This window comes from Protopterus annectens, chromosome 16.part0 (assembly GCF_019279795.1).
Source record: "Protopterus annectens isolate FY-2018-M chromosome 16.part0, PAN1.0, whole genome shotgun sequence".
Lineage (NCBI taxonomy): Eukaryota > Metazoa > Chordata > Ceratodontiformes > Protopteridae > Protopterus > Protopterus annectens.
This window is the reverse complement of record NC_056750.1, coordinates 697,267,894-697,282,861: the sequence shown is the minus strand read 5'-3', so window position 1 is coordinate 697,282,861 and position 14,968 is coordinate 697,267,894. Positions and strand designations below refer to the sequence as shown.

Here is a 14,968-nt window from a genome sequence, read left to right as displayed (position 1 = left end):
AAGAGTGCTTACTTGTCCGGGGTACACCATAAACAAAAAGAAATCACACCTGGTACCCTGTCAACAAATTATATTCCTAGGAGCAAGCTTGAATACAACTTCCCAGATGGCTTTCCTCATGCCAGAGAAACAAATTCATTTGACAACCTACTTCAAACAAATGGTCACAAAAATCCTGCTATCTGCAAGGCAAATACTACAAGCCTTGGGGTTCATGGCCTCCTGCATTCTTCTAATTCCATATGCAAGACTGCATATGAGGAAACTACAATGGTATCTAAAAAGCCTATGGGGTCAGCATTCTCAGGATCTAGAAGCAATGATTCCTATCATACCTTGCCTATGCCTAGAGTTTCTTTGGTGGGCAGAGGCCTGCCATCAAAACAAGGGACTACCATTCACTCTACCCCCTGCCGCCCAAACCCTAACAACAGATGCATCAGACTATGCATGAGGGGCTCACCTGGCAGGGAAGTGCATTCAGGGCAAATGGAACCCAAGTCAAATGCACCTGCATATCAATCAAAAAGAAATGAATGCTCTGACAGCCTTCAAGGACCACATTCTTCCAGGACAATTAATGGTAAAGACAGACAACACCACTGTTATGTGGTACATAAACAAGCAGGGGGGTACACATTCTTACCCCCTCTGCAGACTAGCCATGGCATTTTGGAACACAGCCCTGAGCTACCAAGTGCATCTACAAGCTCAATTCCTGCCAGGAAAACTAAATACACTGGCAGACGAACTAAGCAGAAACCTCATGGACCCACACGAGTGGAAGCTGGAACCAAGGATTTTCAACATGTTGACAAGCAAATGGGGGAGCCCAGATATAGATCTGTTTGCCTCCCCCCAGAACTATCAATTGGACAAATTTTGCACAAGAACTCCTCACAAACAAGCTTGGAAAGTGGATGCTCTGTCTTCAGCTGGAATAATCTATCAGTTTATGCCTTTCATCCTCTGCCTCTGCTCTCCAAAGTACTACTAAAGATCAAACAAGACAAACCAAGGATGATTTTGATTGATTGCACCAGACTGACCATGCCAACACTGGTACCCTCTCTTGCGCAGTGTATCACTGTTGGCCCCATGGCACCTGCCTCAGACTCCTACCCTATTATCTCAGCAGGAGAACCAGATCCTGCACCCTCAGCTTCAAACACTGAACCTAGCAGCCTGGCCAATTACCTAATCTCTCCTTTACCATCCCACAGTAAACCAGTGATGGATATCATTGTAGAGGCAAGGAGGCCTAGTACTAGAAAATGTTATGCTGAAAAAGGAAAAGATTCTGTGCCTGGAACCAGTCTCAAGGGATGAGCACAGCAGTGCCCAATTTACCTCAGATTTTACAATACTTAACTCAAGGGCCTGTCTTTCTCCTCCATCAAAATTCATGCCTCAGCCATTTCAGCTCATTATAACACAGAACCTCCCCTCTTCTCTCATCCACTGCTCAAGCAGTTCCTCACAGGAGCCAAAAATTTACAACCACCCAGGAGAGCTCCAACTCCAGCCTGGGACCTTAACTTTGTATTGGAGAAACTCACTCTTCCTCCTTTCGAGCCAGCTGTTATGACAGACTTAAAATTCCTTTCTTGGAAAATAGCTTTTCTTTTAGCAATCACTTCAGCAAGGAGGGTATCTGAATTATAGGCCCTCATGGCAGTGGAGCCTTTCATCATCTTTCATGCGGACAGGGTGTCCACAAGGCCAATCCCTCCTTCATGCCCAAGGTGGTATCCAGTGTGACCCTTAATCAGTCCATTCATTTGCCAACCTTCTTTCCTAATCCACAGAACAAAGGGGAATGGATACTGCACTCCTTAGATGTGCACAGACAACTTAGATTGTGCTTGGACAGGACTAAACCTCAAAGGAAATCTGACTAACTGTTGGTGGCATTTGTTGCAGGGGCAGAGGGGAAGGCTATTTCAAGGCAAACCATTTCCAAATGGATAGGCCATTAATTTCTGCTACAAGCACCATGGAAAACCTGTCCCACAGGGGATCAGACCCCACTTAACCAGGGCTGCATCTACCTCTACAGCCTTTCTCAGAGGTGTCCCTACCAGGGACATCCTAGAAGCTGCTACCTGGAATTCTGTACATACTTTCACCAAGCATTACCATCTGCTAATTTTTTCTAAATCCAGAGCTGGCTTTGCCACTGCAGTTTTGCAGGGCCTTATAGCTGGTCCTAATGCTATCTAAACTCCTCCTCCCATCCTTAGCTCTGGGAATCTACCCAAATGTGATGACTGCAACAGTGAAACATGAAGAACATAGTACAGTTGTATACACTTACCATAAATGTAGATGTTCGAGTTACCCTCCCTCCAGCCCCCTTACTTATTTTTGCTATACCTCTACTCTCCTTTACTATGCTCAAAAGCTTTTTGGTGTATTTGCTTTTTTGTTGGAGGTATAACCTTGTATACTTATAGATTTAATTGCTTCCCATTAGGGGCACCTGACATCTGGGGCAAGAAAAACTGATGTAATGGCATCGGCTGCATGTTTTATACCCCTGACAACCTGACGTCATGGAAGAAAGGACAGTAACTGACGCAGGACCCAAGACTTTGTTAATCAGGCTGACTGAGGGCTACTGAAGCAGATAACCCAAATGTGATGACTGCAACAGTGAATACACTCGAACATGTACATTTATGGTAAGTGTACACAACTGTACTATATATATATATATATATATATATATATATATATATATATATATATAGCTTTTTGTCTCTCCTAGTCAGCATTTTCTTGTGATCTTTCCTTCTAGATGTTGCTGTCAGAAACTGATATGCATGTGCTTTATGATGCATCATAATGTCACAGTTCAACTATAAATGTGTGCTGATCACCTGTACCAACTCTCTGTTTTTTGGCACTTGTAATATAATCAGTGAGAATTCCTGCATTCACCTGTAATTTTGTTTATTCTGAGCTGTTTCTGAAAGTTATCTGTATCCTAAGGATGGTAGGGGGAATCACAGCCAGGGTGCTTTGAAAAGCCCTATGAACACGCGATCGGTATGCCACATTTGCTGCACTTGGACATGCTCGTCCTGGTGATACAATTACATTTTTCATAGTCTCTTGGGTTTCACAGGACTGGGGCTCAGACAAGTAATGGCATTTAGTTGTGCTTTGTTCCTCTATTTTTGTATTTGAGAGTTGAGAGTGTGCTCACATGAATCTGAATTTATTAAAAACAGCTAGGAAAACACCATCATTATGCTATGTAAGGACATCAGTAAGCAGCTATGAAATTAAATAAATAGCACAAAAAGAAACTTGCCTTTAGGTGTAAAAAACAGTAAGAGATTATTTTAGAAGTCGATAAGTGAGGCAAAATACAAAACATGATCTGCCAAAATATCCCTGGCAGTGTGTGTGTGCACATGTGTGCGTGTGTGTGTGTGTGTGTGTGTATGGACAAAGAAGCTAATGAGTTAGATATGCTGCACATTTATGAAGTATTACTTCTTATCCGCTTTTGGGTATACCAGTTAAAACTCACAAAAATTGAAATAACACTGAGGATCACTTGCCGGTAATAAAAAATGTAATTAAATTTCACAGTATTTGCATAAGCAAATTGGCAAGTAGCCCTAGCGACAATGAATTCAGTCACTAAATGATCAAGGACCTATGTTCTTCAACAGATGTTACTCAAGAAACACCTCTTTAGGAGTTTAGTACCTAAAAACTGGAAGAAAAAAAAAGGCAATGTGAATTTGAACTAAAAATATTTGGAATGTTTCACTAGAAGCTTATATCAAAAATGTAAATACTCAAATCATCCTGTGATTGTTGCAACTCAAGGAACTCTTCATACTCATGGCTTGTATAAATTGCTCTCCAACATTAACATTCATTCATCTAACGTTTCCCTATTACCTTTAACATTCATAGCCTTGCTGTTAAGTACCTCCCTAAAAGATGGCCTGTTTCAGTACTAAATCAAAAAATAATGTATCCAAACTAAGATCACACTAATCTGCTCTGGAGTGGACTGCAGTTCTTTCCTCTTAAGATCCAAAGACTGTTTCTGCTGAGATCCATACAGTCGCCCTACACATTCTTCAAAAAAATTATTTCCACAAACCATTAATGTCTTTAAACACAGACTGACGAACCAGTTTACCATGAACTTAAATACCAATTAAAACTACAAAATGAAACCTGATATTAATGGAAACAAACCTCATCCTGAGTCACTCATTACTAATTCATCTCACTAAATAAACTACTAAAAGTCACAGAGTCAAATCATTCACCTCCAAACAACTCTCCTTATGTAACCAAAATGCTTCTGGCTCAAGGTTAACCTTCTGACTATCTGTAGAATTCCTGTATGTAATGCATCACAGGATGCCATTCCATGTTCCAAAAGCCATTTGTTTGTCACATACTTTAGTCAAGGATTTTGTAACCTCCCCTCCATTCAACATGACCCTCACAGCCACCCACTCAGTTACTGTCTGCCTTATATCTCTTACACTTCTACTTCAAGTTAATGACCTTTAAGAATTTTTTCTTTCAATGACCCCCAAGACTCCGACACTTTGCACCCTGATAACTGTATCACAACAGAGAATTTAAAATAAGTCATTCACTTCATGTTTCCAGTCTATGCCTCACATCAAACCTCATGCATGACATAGAAATCAGCCCTATTTAGACTTCTGTCCAAACAGCTTATGCCCATTAGAACCTCGAATTTCCACCCAATACCAGTTTTACCAACACTAGGTAAAGTTCTACAGAAAACTGTGCAAAGCCAACTTTCAATCTGCCTACAGCAATATCAATTCCTTTTGCATAATCAACATGGATTTTCTTCCGGGAGAAGCACAACTGGCTTAAGCACCTGGTAAATGTGAACTAAGGCAGTCTTACTGAAGCTGTCTTTATTAATCTTACAGACATCTTTGGCCTTGACAACCACTCCATTCTTCTCTGCCATTTGATCCATATAGATGTCAGTCTACAACCTGTCTGGTTTAAAGACTTATCCATGAGGACTTTTAGCATAAAAATAAGCTCAGCCATGTGTACAAATTCCATTTTTTAGACTGGAGTCCCTAAAGACTCCATCCTGGCACCACTTTTTATTATTTTTTTTATCAATAAACTTCCCACTGATTTTCATCATCTCCCCTAATTTTATATGTTGATGACATACTCATCAATACATCTAGCCCAAATTACTCTGATCTACAAAAGAAACTCCAAGAAAATATTTTAATACCCAGCTTTTGGCATACTGTCAGGGATTATTCTTAATCCATATAAGACTAAATCCCTGATTTTTGGTGCCCATCAAAACTTTCAAAAAACTTAGCAAACTAAGAGTTTAACAACTATTTTTTTTAAAACAACCTCTCTATTGAAATCCTGCTTATCTTTACATACCTGGACATGTGGCTAGATGAAACCATGAACCATCAGAATGACATTGGGAAAACCATACTAAAATCAATACCTACTATTCTGAGACCATAATTTATTTATTTATTTAAGAAGAAGACATAGAAGATAGTTTATGCATTTAACAGTAAATATCATAAAACTATATACAAAGTTTAGAGCAAGATAATATACATATGCCAGTGGCTAAAAATAGTATCCAGGTTCTTACTAGATGCTTACCATTGCACTACAGAAGATTAATTTAGTGGAGAGAGAACAGCTAGAAAAGATATTAGTAGCATTAATGATAGGTTAGCCAGGGTTGCTACAAGGGCACAGCCAATATGTTTTGAGGAAGGTTTTAAGTTTTTGTTTGAAGAGTGGTAAGGAAGGAAGGGAAGTAAGTTCAATAGGTACAAGGTTCCAGTTTTTCCCAGTTGTGTTTGAGAATGGAGAGTCCCCTGTCATGTTGTAAGACTTGCCTATGTTAACTAGGAGTTTATTTGATGAACGCAAGGCATTAAGATTTTGTAGGGGGTTATGAGGTCTGAGAGCATTGGAGTATTGTTTGGCTGGTAAAGGACCTTATGGGCAATTGTAAGTTGGTTGAGTTGAAGCTGGTTTTGAAGTTCAAGCCATCCGAGTTGTTTGAGATTCTGACAGTGATGGGTTATGAAGGGTTTACCAGTGGCAAATCTGGCAATATTATGATAAGAGGTAGCAAGTTTGAGAAGATTCTTTTTGGAAAGGTTAGTGTATATTGGTGAGGCATAGAGTAGAGATTAGATGGGAGTGAGCAATGGTAGTTCTTGCTATTGAAGTAAGGAAGAGTTTGACTCTGTACAGGCAGCCCATTTTTCTGTTAACTGATTTTATAGTTTATTAATGTGGGTGTCAAAGTTAAGGTTGTTGTCTATTGCAATACCAAGGAGTTTGGTGGTAGAGTCTGGGTATATGAGGGTACCATTGTTAGGAATGACTGAGATATATATTGGTGTTGACCTACAAGTACGAGTAAAGAGCAGGAGCTTTGTTTTTTTGGGATTCAATAGGAGGCAGCACTTTAAGAACCATGTCTCAACTATGCTAAATACTTTCTGGGTTTGGCATTGCAGTTCAGAAGCAGATTTAGCTGTGCAGATTAATGTAGAGTCATCTGCATATTGTATACAAGTTGCATTTGGAATAGCCAAGTAGGGATCATTAATAAAAATTGAAAATAACAGAGGACCTAGAATGGAGCCCTGGGGAACTCCCAGTGTGACTGGCAGGTGGGATGATATATTATTTTCCCAGTGCACTGCTTGTTGCCTATTGCTCAGGTAGGAAGTAAACCACTTTATAGATTGAGTATCCAGGGAAAGCGATTGGAGAATATTGATAAGCAATGTGTGGTTTACCATATCAAACGCCTTTGAAAGATCGATAAATAGTGCTGAAGAGAGTACATTGTTATTGCGGTTTCTATTAATGGTGTCTGTAAAGGATAGGAGGGCAGTGGTGGTACTATGGAATGGCCTAAAGCCATGTTGGCCCTTAGCTAGTAAGTTGTGTTGAGTTAGATGGCCTGTTAGCTGATGGTGAATGCATTTTTCCATTATTTTTGCTAAGGGGGATAGAAGGGCTATGGGTCTATAGTTAGAATATTCATTGAAGTTGCCACCTTTGTGTAGGGGGATAATGTGTGATGTTTTCCAGCTGGTAGAGATATATCCTTTTTTAATGGTTCTGTTTATCAGGATGGATACAGGATAAGCTACTGCTCTGGCCGCTTTTTGCAGATATTCAGCTGGGATTTGGTCAGCGGAAGGGGTACAAGGCTTCAGTTTTGCTAGGAGTTTGAAAATAAAGTTGGTAGATATAGGTTGTAATAGGAAGGTAGGAAGAGTGCTAGTTATCTAGTTATGGGGGTGGGAATGCTAGAAGCATCAGGAGATAGCTGACTGGCTAGAGTTTGGATGGCATCTGTGAAGAAGGAGTTAAACTCATTAGCAGTTTGGATGGGAGTCTCATGGTTAGCTCCTATTGGTGTTGGTGTACTGGAGTGTCCTGGGTATAAGAGTCACATAAAGTTTCCAACATCATTTTTCTTCTGTGAAGAACCACCACAGACAAATCTATAGTACTCACCAAAATATAATTGGAACTGCCACTGTATGTTGCAGCATACTAAAAGAAATTTGCAACCATTCAATTAATTGTGAGCAAAATCAAACACAGACAACACTCCTAAGCAAGGCTGCCACTGTCCCTCAACCAAAAAAGACTAACCAGATATATGTCAATCAAGCAACCAAAATCATACTTGGTTCTCTAGTATTTAAACTGCTACATCATGACACACTCATACTCCTCTCTGTTAAACTCAAACCTGTCACAGCATTACCCATATTTATGGGGATATGATAAGATGACATATTTAGGTGTATGGATTAAAAAGCATTCTGTTACTGCAGCAAAGTATGTGTTGGAAGAGACTAAACAAAAAATAATTCAAAAAAGGTAAAACTAAGCTTTTGATTGTAGATATGGATATTAAAGTACAAGTCGTATAATGTTTTTAGTCATTTTAGTTTTATACACAGGACAGTCATATTTTTATCAACCAGATGAAACATTGTTGGCAGTAATTAATAAAGAGTTGAAGGAATTCATTTGGGAGGGGAATAAGGCAAGAGCTGAGAGGAATAGGTTCACCTTCCTACTAGAGCAAGGGATTTAGTATTATTTCCTGATTAGAATAACACTTTACAGATACACAGTTATGGCTGCTATTCACAGCACAAGCAGAACGTTATAAATCAAAGTTGAAACGGATGATGATTGAACTGGAGGCGACTTTTGAGAAATAAGAAAATAGTAGGATTTTAGATGCAGGCCTTACTTAAAGAGAATAGGAACAGCCACACAGAATATTATATTCATAAAGCTGCAGAAAGTATTCTAAGAACTAAACCAACACAGGAACTGATACAGGAGATTTTGCCAAATAGGGTTACTGTAAGTAAGCATACCTTTCAAATTCTATGTGCAGAAAATTTGGACTAAGCCAAAATAGTATGGACACAAAGGTCCAGAATCAGGAACAGACTTTAAATACTGTTCTTATGGCTGTTGCTAAAAAAATATTATAAACACTGGTTGTGGTAGCGAGGCACCAGCATTTGTGTCAGTCTGTTTGAATAAGACAACTGACGTAACTTTTAATAACATTACTGTGGACAAGAGTGAGAGGCTACAGGCGGGTTCATTACCGGGCGATCTCCAAGGTTGGTTTTCAGCTAAATATATGTTCACAGATGAGCAAATGCTGCTTCTGTTGTCATTGAGGAGAATGGAGCTGGTAATGACTTTGACCTTGTGCTGGAGGCCAAAATGAGAAGGTGTGATAAATATCTACATAAATTTAAAACCATGCAAATGGAGAATTCATTCCTTAACTTTTGTATTATTAACAAGCATGCACCTTGAGGGTTAAGGATGCACAAGTATCACAGTGGTGTTGTTTTGGGTTCTATTTTACACCATGAACGGATTGATTTTTTGTTTTGATTGATGTGGAATAGAACTAATGGTCATTATTGTGAGGGATAATGTGTGACAGTTGAAAAAATTGGAAGATGAGATTACTAAATTAGATACAGAAATGCAGAAAGATTTACTGTTTCCTGACCACTCTGCTCGGTTGATAGATATTCTTCAAATGGTGGATAAAATGGAGAAGAGTGCATTTTAAAGGAAGCAAAAAAAAGGTACTGAGGGACAAGAGAGATTATTTTGAGAAAGCTGTTTACCCGAAACCTCAGAGTTTGAGTAGTTTGGCCATTGATCAACCTGTGTGTGATGCAGATGAAAGTGAGAGGTCTGACAATAATGAACAGTGGAGCCATTTTTCGGAGGAGAAGGTTCTGAGGAGATTAAACTGATTGGAGGAGAAGCGGGACAAACAATGGATAATGAAGGGCATCTCTCAGGATGTGGGCAATTACAATTACAAGAAAAAATATATGTCCATTCATTCCATCCAGGAATTTCAGAAGATCAGTCATTATGAGAAATGGTAGTGATGGACGTTTCAGTTGAAGGAATGGACATTTCTCTTAAAGGTACTGTGTTTAATTATGGGGGATGTTTGATTTACAATTTTTGTAGGCTGGACATAACACCTGTTTATGGGGCTCTATTTCAGAAGGGTTTAAGTTTATACCAACAAGGAGACCTAATGTTGATTATTTAACAGAATTAAAATTATACACAAGAAGATTGAATCTAAGATGTATGCTCCCTGATAATACAACTTGTCCTTCTGGGAATGAGCTGTATAGATGCAATGTATTCAATCCACCCCTCATCCCCCAGTTGCACTTTTTGAATGGCTTTGTGAAAATTCTATTACAGAATGGTGCAGGGGTTACAAATCAAAATATTAAAATTTGTCTGACGATGAGAAGAAACTCCTGAACATACTAGCTAATGACAGGAGTATAAGAGTTATGCAACCTGATAAAGGGGGGTGGTAATTATGCATCAGTTTTTATACTCCTCTAAGATGATGGATTATTGCAATAATAGGGAGTTTTTTGTAGAAGTTTCTTGTAATGAGATTAATATGGCCTATCATGTTATTGATTTAGAACTGGAGGACATTTTTGTTTCATATAATTTACCCCTGAACCCGAGAGAGTTCTTTTTGGTAAAGAATCCTAAGATCCCGGCTATATTCAGAATACCTAAGGTTTACAAGTCCACCAAGGATCCACCACTTAGACTGATAGTGGCAAGGGGGGACAAGACTGAACCATTCGCTAAGTTTGTCGATCACAATTTAAAAACCTTTGGGGATGACAAAAATATTTCTTAAAGGATTTGTGGCATTTTCTTGAATCCGTAGCTTGTGTACTTTTTTGTGCTGATGACTTGATGGTAGCAGTTGATATAAAGGATCTATTTTTGGTCATACTGCATGAGATGGGACTGAAGTGGTTTCACAAGGCTATGGTATTGAGAACTAAATTAAGTAATGATTAGATTAATCTTATTCATCAATGTATGGAGATTGTCTTAGTTAATAACTTTGTGTATTATGAAGGAGAATATTTCAAGCAGTGTAAGGGGGTGGCAATGGGGGGTTAAATCTGCCCCAATTTTTGCTCATATGGTGTTATGGTATTGGGAAACAAATGTTGTATTTGGTCACCCTTTAATTCAAAATTAGTAACATACTTGCAGTTTTTGGATGATATCTTAATGTTAGATTAGGGTCTTACATTTTAAAGTAGTTATTAGACATTTTACAGGCTAAAGGGTAAAATAAATTGTGTTTTATTTATGCATAAAAGACAGTTAACCAGAAAGGAAAATAACCTTGCTGGCCAAGCATGGAAGACAGTTTACTAAAACTGAAAGATAAGCATAAAGTGTGCAGACAGAATGTTCTTTCCTCAAGGGAAAGATCAGCTACAGAATGTTCCTTAATGGAATGTTAAAATAAGCACATACAAAGCCTGAGACCATGGTTAAAAAAAGCAAATAAGGAAATTTACTAGACTAAAGCAATATATTATGCTGTATTCAGGATAGCAGTTCAGTTAAGGTTAGTAAGTTCATTCGACCTGTTACTTCAGAGAAGATGTCAAACACTCGAGCCTGAGTACAGAAAACAGGTCATCTAGAGACTATGTCAGTTTACGTTGTTCAGGACAATCAGAATATGATGTGCAGCAACTTGAATTGTTTATCAGTATTCTTAATGAAGACAGTATTTGGATATTGTGAACATCTAATAAAACCTTATTAAATAAACTACAGTGTTTGGAGAATTCATTCTGAAAAGTGCACAAGACTTGGTCCATAAAGGAGAGACTGACACCTGTTCAGCATGAGCTTGGGTAATTAAGACTTCCGTTTCTCAGTCTCTTTGCATACAGTGCTTCCAGCAAATGACGGTACAGTACAGTAATCTGAATTCTTACACTTTATTTTATGGAGAGGGAGTAAGGGTGAACTGGACATGTTTATTACATACTTGAATGATTCAACAGAGTTTTTGAGGTTTACTTATCAGGTTGATGCTATTTCAATTAATTATTTGGAAATCAACTTATGTAAGAATCTAGAGATGGAAAAATTTGAGTCTAACATTTACCGCAAGGATACTTTTTCGAATGGTTATTTACATTATGACCGCTAACATCCCAGATGGCAAAAGAGAAATTTGGTAAAGGGACAGTACATTATATCAAGTAGATTGGTTTATGATAATAAAATATGCAATGTTGAAACTTTGAGATTAAGTGAAACGTTTAAGTGTCATGGGTACCCCCAAGATTTGCTGGATAAGGCATTGACTTGGGTAGCTGAGGGGAGACACACAAAGTATATCCCCATTTTGCATTCTAGAAAAATGGTCATTAAAAAGATGGAGGACCCTTGGGTATGTAATCCTATTCTGGTTTTTGTTATGCAATACAACAGGGAAGTGTTTTCCTTGAGGAATTGTATTAGTGGTCATTGGAATACTGTCTTTGGCACTATGGGTATGTTAAATGGTTTAGGGAAATACCCTAGATTTGTGTTCAAAAATGGTGCCAGTTTAAAGACTATTTTGGAAAGGAAACAGGATTTGGACCCAGGTTCTTCTAGTAATCTTGGGATGAAACGTTGTGGGGAATCCAGACAGTGCAAGTATATCTTGAAGGCTTTCCATCTGTCAGTGTCTGATTATCCAAATTTGATCTCAGTTAATGGGAGATATGATTGTAATACAAAGGGGGGTGGAACATATTGCCCTGCATGCCTCGTGTCCAGCTTTTTATGTTGGTAAGACCATTAGTCTTATTAGAAATAGGATTTACTATTACATTTATGCTCTTAAAAAGGCAAATTCATCCAATGCATTGTACAAACATTATGTTGTGTGCAAGGAATTTAAGAAATTTGCTTTTTGTTTTTTTTGAAAAAGTTCCTATGCCAGCAAGAGGTGGTGAATAGGAGCTACATGCTGAGCGTATGGAGTTTGTGGCATGTTTTGCTTAATGCAAGCATTTTGCCAGGGTTAAATGAAGTGATTTCTGTGAAGCCAATTCTAATGATTAAAGCAGCATCCATTTAATAATAGTTTTTATGTACTGGATTTGAAATGTTTTACATATGTAATTTTAATATTTTGTAAGGTCAGTAATTTTTTTTAGTGTGTATGGATTAGTTTTTATGTACTGAATTTGAAATGTTTTACATATGTAATTTTAATATTTTGTAAGGTCAGTAATTTTTTTTAGTGTGCATGGATTTAAGAATGATATGGTTTACATTTGATGCATTTTTTAAAAGGAGTACTTAAGTAACAGGAATTTTTTGTGTATGTGTTTCCAATGAAGTTCATCTCTGAATGAAAGCACTTAAATATTTATTAAAGTTCTGGTTTGTGGCACCTATGGCTGCGTTTTATTATTTTTCTGTAGTAATAGTAGGCTGCCATTCATATTTTGGTTACTTTGTTAAAATAAGACAGAATAACAGGTTTTGTGTTAGTTTGCATTCTCTAAAAAATATGATGTCTGAAACTCAAATGTATATTATTACATAGTGGTGTAAATACTCAAATATTTGCCAGAAAACCACATATTTTATGAGGAACAGACTAAATTATAGTGCAAAAATCTGGATATTCTGTCAAAATCTGGACAGTCGAGACGTATGCAAGTAGGATTATATAAAATCAGCAAAAGAGGGCTGGAATTTACTGTGGAAAACTGACAAAGGTAATCACTAATTCTCTAGCCTAGCATATACAGGAGACAGATGAATCACACCGTTGTTTCTTTTGTGTAATAGATATTCTCACCTTTAATATTAGACTTGGGGATAATAGATATTCTAACCTCTAATATTAGACTTGGGGATTTGATAAATAGATTGGACACTAGGGAATATGAGTGGATCATCCGCTTACATGCAGATACTTACCCTGGTTTGAATGAACAGGTTACAATAAAACCTATCTTGAAAAGGAAGCAACAACAAGTAAAATAATTGCTAGTAATCTGTACACTTATATTTGTGTACATCTTAAATTATGTATGTTCAAATATAAGCACAAATAAGTTTTCTACTATTAGACATGTACAAATACATATGAACCTTCTCCCTTTTTTTGCTCTAGTAATGTATAAATACGTATACGTATTTGAGGCAATGTTAAATGATTTGTGATTATATCATGTTTTTTAGTAGCCAGTTTTGAAATCGTGGTATAAATAATGTATGCATTAATAAGTGCATATTATTAGATAAATAGATATATATAAGCACTTATTTAATTTAGTAAAATTACGTGTACGTCTTTAAGTAATTCCTAAATAAAATGTGACTATATTAAGTTTTATAGTAGTAAATACATTTGAAATTTTAATGGAATGTAATATACTCTTTTAAGACTTTTTAGTGAGATATTCCATTAATTGTCTCTTTTTAATTATTTGATTGTACTTAGTTTGTGATAGGTAGGCTGTGTCATGTGCTTGTTGGATTTTTAAGTATAAAGGATGTGATGTCCTGATATAATTTTATTAACACTGAAGAAGGACTTTTGTCTGAAAGCTTTGTTTTATTAAAAATATTGATACAACGCTGTGAAATTTGCTTTTTGTTTGGTGCTTTGGACTTTTTGTTTCCTGGTTTCACTATCATCGGTTCATTTTGTGTTTTCTTGATTGAAAACTGACAAATGAACCATGGTATTGGGAGCAAATAACAAAAGAGAAAAAGGTAATAGAGTGGGATGAAGTCTAAGATATATCTGGACTGTTGGTTACGGGCCATCTTTCCTGCCAGGGAATGAAATCAGAGTATAAGCAAAGAGAAAGGGATAGGGGAATGTTATGTAAAATACCAGGTTTGGCAGAGTTTTTAGTTGAGTCTAGAACAGAAGCTGAATTTAGAAAGGGATAATTAGTAGGACATTTAAAATATTGCAAGACAACTATAACAATCAGACGAGGCCAGAAAATATTGGGAAGAGAGACTGGAAAAACAGTTTACAAAGGAAAAATGGGAGGTCATATATCTGTATAGCTCCTATGTATGTGACAAAGCCGGAAATAGCGTATTGACCCAGAGGTGAGGAAACAAACACTGGCCGGTATAGGCACATGTAACCCCTCTCAAAATTAGAAAGTGTTACTGGCATAGGTCTGAGTAAGCCAGGTCCCCAACAATGCCAGCATACACACCTCATTGAAGTATAGCAAATTCCCATTCCTATTTTTGATGGAATAAGTCAATATGATGAAATCTTGTAGATCTAATTTTTCCACCATTTAGTGGGAAGACCTGACACAGCATGCAATCTGTGATCCATGTTCTCCTGTCTAAAGGATGCAATGCACCACAGCTGATGCCTAAAGTAGTTGGTCTATGTAATGCTTTCCTGATAGGTAGCACCTACAGTTTGTGTTGTTGGCCATGACTTCATTCAATTTTGGCTGAGTTTTGAAGTGAAAATGCCCATCTTTTTGGAAGATGAGATGAACCC

At 37.4% G+C, this 14,968-nt stretch overlaps 1 protein-coding gene across 1 annotated transcript in view; it reads left to right on the top strand.

The window, feature by feature from the left end:
* Positions 1–14,968, top strand: part of CARMIL3 (capping protein regulator and myosin 1 linker 3) — a 3,552,770-nt gene that overhangs the window by 2,517,057 nt on the left and 1,020,745 nt on the right. The window lies entirely within an intron of this gene.